The sequence below is a fragment of the Puntigrus tetrazona genome, unplaced genomic scaffold, assembly GCF_018831695.1.
Source record: "Puntigrus tetrazona isolate hp1 unplaced genomic scaffold, ASM1883169v1 S000000130, whole genome shotgun sequence".
NCBI classification, from domain to species: Eukaryota; Metazoa; Chordata; class Actinopteri; order Cypriniformes; family Cyprinidae; genus Puntigrus; species Puntigrus tetrazona.
Genome location: NW_025047807.1, coordinates 14,561 through 20,140, shown reverse-complemented (window position 1 = coordinate 20,140; position 5,580 = coordinate 14,561). Strand labels below are relative to the sequence as shown.

At 43.2% G+C, this 5,580-nt stretch overlaps 1 long non-coding RNA gene across 1 annotated transcript; it reads right to left on the bottom strand.

Annotated features, from left to right (window-relative positions):
* Positions 1-1,009: 1,009 nt before the first annotated feature.
* Positions 1,010-3,670, bottom strand: LOC122332664. Its single transcript, XR_006248509.1, has 2 exons — positions 3,591-3,670; positions 1,010-1,299 (listed from the first exon to the last, which is right to left on the bottom strand). It is a non-coding gene; the product is annotated as an uncharacterized LOC122332664 (long non-coding RNA).
* Between the last annotated feature and the right edge of the window lie 1,910 nt (positions 3,671-5,580).

Genomic DNA, 5,580 nt, shown 5'->3' with positions numbered 1-5,580 from the left:
TAGCCGATATATTTAATAGTCGGTTACTTAAGTTTGATTTCACGCGCAATCTGTAAAACAGCTCTCAAGTGTCTCTACACGCGCGTTTTGTTTTCAATTACTCTGCCCCCGACCCTCCGTTCTCGGAGTGTTTACGGCAGCCGCTACTTTCGCCTTCTTTGATATCGCTTTCTTACTACAGCCACTGAGCACCTTTGCCAATATTCTGATTTCCCTCTTTCCCTCTTTCTCTCACACTCGCGCGCGCACGCACACACACTCGCGCGCGCGTGCGTCTGTTCGTGTGCAATGCAGAGAGAGAGAGAGAGAGAGAGAGAGAGAGAGAGAGAGAGAGAGAGAGAGAGTTGAAGTTTACTTTGCTTTGCCATTACATCCACTGTATTAGCGTGTAGAGATCAGAGCGCAGCCATAGTTGTCGCAACAAGTGGCTTTTTCCCGTGTTTTCTGACTGCGGCCGCTGCTGGGTGGATATCATTTCACATATTGAGTGTGGTGAGATCCTATCAGTGCGTAACACATAAGCCGAGCCCTTTCCTACCATGAATAAAGATTTGGTTTCACTTGCTTTCAACGAACGTATAGCAATAACAACAGAGATCGGGATCTTATCCATCTAATTCAGTCTAATCAGTTTTATTTCTAAACTGTATTATTATTATTATTATTAGGCAATTAGTATAATTTTAGGATTTTTTTCCTTCTTGTGCAATATTAGACTATCTATATTTATCAATTAGTATTTTAGCGTTTAGTTAATTAGTCAAATAAATTTTGTAACTTTTGTTAAAAAGTATAGTAATAAATTACTCAAACATTGTATGGCGATTTAATTTTTGCAGTCTGTTGTATCCAAGTTAGGCCTACAACATGAAAAAATTAATAAATAATAAACTTAATAATACCTCTTTTTCTCATTTTATTCTAAAATATAGCAGTCGGCTATATATATAAATTATTTTGTAGTGTTATAGAATGCACTGAACCGAACACAGTGACAATGAGACAGTGGTGCCTGTATACATTTTTATTTGACTTAAAAATGCACACGTTCAAACATACCATGGGTTATAATACGTTTAAAATCGCAGGGGTTTGTTTAGGCTAGCGATTGATTTGATGCTCAGTTGTCAAACCTTTTAAATCGTGTCCCGGATTAATTGAGAGGACAAAACCTCGGTCTGTGACAGCAGCTCTCGAGGTGGATGTTACCGAGGCCTGGTTTGCAAGAACACCTCTCTTCCGGGGTCTGGGCCAGCATCCCTCCCTTCCTGTGCAAAACCACAGGAAAATGGCAACAATCTGGAAAGAAAATAGTCCAAATGCGTGGTTACACAGCCGTCACGTTTCCAGGAGCTCGTAAAAGGCAGACGTTTAAATGACGCAGAAAACTATTCCCCAATGAGCTAGCGATGAGGAGCAACGCTTTTCTTTACAAGTGTAATTACAGTTAAATGCCTTTACAAAGGTGTTGCTCCCAAAAAAAAAAAAAAAAAAGCACAGGCCAGTGCGTGAGAGAGATTTTCATTTGAATCGTTTTATGAGGAATGAAGAAATGGCAGGCTGTCATAAAAGCAAAAAAATACAAATAAAACGTGCAAAACGCGCACACTGTTTTATCCAATAGGTCTGCGTATTAATGAATATTATTATTATTATAATCAAAATGCTAGTTAAACAAAGTCACCCTTTTAATATGCCATACCCAGTAAATACTGTGGTTAAATGTTATGCAAGTGTAAAAACTCAATTAAATAAACGCATAATTTGCGTATCTATGTTACGTATTCAGTTTAATGACCTTATATGTTTATATCTAGTTTACGTGTCCTGACAAGAGAAGGTTTCACCGATTAAACGTGTAATATGTAGTCAGTCAATAAACCAATGAAAGTCATTTGTCAGTGGGAGGCTTAGTAACAAGATCGCTTCTTCCTTCAGAGCGCGCAGTATCTCTACATTTAAGCGTTTCAAAGCGTCCCGTTAATTCAGCCTAACCTCTTCAATTAGCAAAAATCGGATGCGCCGCATAAAGTGCGAATTACTTCCATTTATGAATGAAAAGGCTCTGGGGGGGTTTGTTTGCGCAAAATCAAAAGGCGGCGATCCTCCCTCTCGGAGAAGATAATTGCGCGCGTGAACCTGCACTTACGTGCTCGCTGTTACGTTTATCTGAGAAAAAAAAAATATCCTCCCAAGAGTGTTTCTTCAGACGCGCTTCACTACATGTTTACGCGTTTAGAATCGCATTTATTGTTTTTAATGCAGCAACAGCTTTAATACGCTACAAAAGCAGAAGCGAGCGGCTTGCGTATCAATGATAATATCAACGAAAAAAAAAAAGTTAGTGGATATGCATTACTGTTAATGGCTGCTTTAAACGTCTTGAGAGACACCTGCGCGAGCTCCGGTGCTCCGTGGGATCCGGTGACAAAATCAGATCCGTTTTATTGCAGAATGGAATTATGATCACAGAGAGAAATTATAAATAACAACTGTTAATGTCACTCATCTTGAGCTGGTAGGCCTACCGTGAATTTCAAAAAAGACAAATAGTAATACAGTAATGCTGACAATATTAAATTACAGCAGCGTGTATTATTTAGTTTTAATAATAGACAACAGCGCATTGTGCTCTATTGTAATTTTTTCCGCATAATAATAACTGTGTCCTGTTACAAGCCGAATGCAGAAAATAATGCATATGTTGAGCCTGCACTGCTGAGGCTTGATCCTGACAGCACGCCTGCAGCCTTACGACGAGCGTTAAACATGCAAACACGACCGCGGTTATGATGTACGGGCTAGTCTATATTACGCGTTTTCGCTCGCGTGCGTAACAAATAATTCGGCAGAATCGTCCTCGCGCGAGCTAATCGGTCGCCTCGCTTTACCTGCGCGTAAAACCGCCACGGATTCTTATATACCAATAACAGATGCACAAAGCCCCAACGCGGGCGAAGACCCGAACAAGAGGCAAAGTGCATTGTTTCAAGAGAGAGTTTATACGCATACCTTCTCGTCGCGGATCCCACGCAGGCACTCATACATACATACAGTAGCCTATTTCTACTCTTTCTCTTTGCACACACACATACGCGCGCACACTCTCTCTCAAACACACACACACACACACACACACTAGCTCTCACACACACATGCACGCACGCGGGAGCTCCTGGCCGTCTGGTGGCTCTCAATAGCAACATTGAAACTGAACACACCTTTTACCTATTTATAGAGCTCACCTAAATTAATAATGTTAATAGTTCTTTTAAAATATATACATATGTCCGTATATTCACGCACACGGATTTATGTACGCGGTCAAATAATTTTGCAGTAAAATAAAAGTAAGCCACAAACCAAGAGAACGTTCATTTAATTTTATTTTCTAGGCGTGACCGATCAGAACAACGATTACATCATAATAATAATATTTTTTTATTAATACGATTTTATTATGCTGTTTCAATAATAATTAATTTAGCAAAGCAATGCGCTTTGCAGAATGGCACATTTTGGAACAATAGGCTCTCTCGCGCATTAAAAGCGCGGCTCTTTGCTCGGGTGTACGAAACGCTCGCGGTCACCTTGCGTATGAGGGCTGCGACCTTGACCCCGTCCAGGATCCAATGTCCAGCGTCGCGCCGGATTCCGCAGGTCCCTGGAAAATAGCACTTATTCCTCCTCGAGAGCTCAGAAGAAGGAGGGTGAGGTGGGGATCCGAGATGTTGCGGAGCGAGTGGAGGAGGAGGAAAGAGATAAGTGATCTAAAGGAGACACGATAGGACAAAAAGTGATGATGATGAATACATTGGAAGTTTTTTGGCCCTGACGAGGGTGTCAGATTGAATGGCCTGTGCGCATGTGCGAAGGTGTCCAAACTGACAATGCTCGTGAGATGAAGATAGCGCTGCTGCTGCTTCTGAGCTCAAGGAGGACGCGAGGAATCTACAAGCCGACAAGATGAGATCCAAGGCGAGGGCGAGAAAACTGGCCAAAAGTAGGTCCTTCTTGCGCTTCTTTCGCTCCCGAGCGGCCGCGCGGTACTTTGAACCCTAGCGCACATCACCAAAGTGTCATTTTCATTGATCAGTTCCTGCTGAGAGCGCGTCTTTGTCCGGTGCGTTTGTTTTCCAGCTCTCAATCGCATTGAAATCGCTCAAACTCTCCGCGATCCGCGGCGTCCACCCTTTAGACCAGATGCTTGTTCAGAACTTTTCTCGCGCTGTGTGTGATGGTGCTGCGGCTGAAACGGTCGGGAGCGCGTTTCCACGCCGCGTCGCTTCGCTCTCGTTTTAGCGAAGCCGAGAAACCGTAGAGAATTGTTACACGAAAGTTAGCGAAGAGTTGTCGAAAGGGATAGTAACTTTTTTTATTGAGTGGTTCCAGGTCTTGTGAAATCATATTCCCGCTTGTTGAAATAGTGGGCGCTCTAGCACTGCTCATGGACCCCAGGACGCACAGAGAGAGTGTGTGTGGAGATCTCCAGAGCTTTCTCGCCTGTCCTGCTGGATGCCATAGAAGAAGGAATATCACGCAAAATGGACAATTCTACCGATAATCTTAAACTAGGAGCTCGCGCAAAGCGATCGTTGTCCTCTGGGGTCCTTCGCGGCTCAGTTTGCGGCTTCATCCGCGAATGGCAAATCAATAATGCATACATGTCATATCGAAGAAAAAAAAAGAACGTGCTATTTTCTGGACTCTTTCAAAGGCGAGGGGGAAAAAAGCGTGTAAATCTCCCCAGGACTCTGCATGGCGTCTTTGCTTATTGTTTGTTTGGCTTTCGTTTGTATTCCGACTCGTTTGTAATAGGTAGGATTTTGCACTCCAGCTATTTTCTTACATTAAGTGGCCGTGAAACTTTTTTTGCATGCGATCGTTCACCGCGAAAAGCTTCTTTTTCGTTTTTATTCGTCGAGCGGCCGCGGCATTTTTAAGCAGGCGATTTACGGACGAGCGCCGCGGAGCGAACGTCGAGCGTTTTAACGCCCGCTTCCCGAATAAAACGGGATTTTATTTATTTTATTTTTTTGGCTGAAGGTAGCTCAAACAAGCGACGCGGTATTCACGGAGCTCACCCTGTGCGTTTCGGCCGTATGTTGGACGCGACACACAGGCTGTTAAAATGTCGAGACGTTATAGTGTCTGAATATGTGCGGGAGAGCCCGCGTGGGCCCGTGACCTGTTGATTCGAGTCGCCGGGAGAACGTGCAGAATGCTCAGCTTGTTTTGAGGCAGAAAAGCGGGCCTCGGTATTTCCTCAGAACTTCCGTAGAATCGCTATTAACGGGTCAGCATGTCGTTTTCGTCTTTTTGTTGTCGAGATAAATCCGGGTTTGCGTTGGCGGTCTGATACACTACAGCTCTCGAAGGTTCAAACCAGACTCTTTTATTTACATTTATTGTGAGAGATTATAGTTTCATTTTTGTGTGTGTGTGTGTGTAAAAGGCCCGATCACGCTCCTTAAAACACTAAGCGCTCATTAAAACGACTCATATAGCCTATTTTACGCTTTTCCTCATTTCTGCATAACTTGTTTCATCTCAACACGGCGTCCTGCCATTCCAGATTTA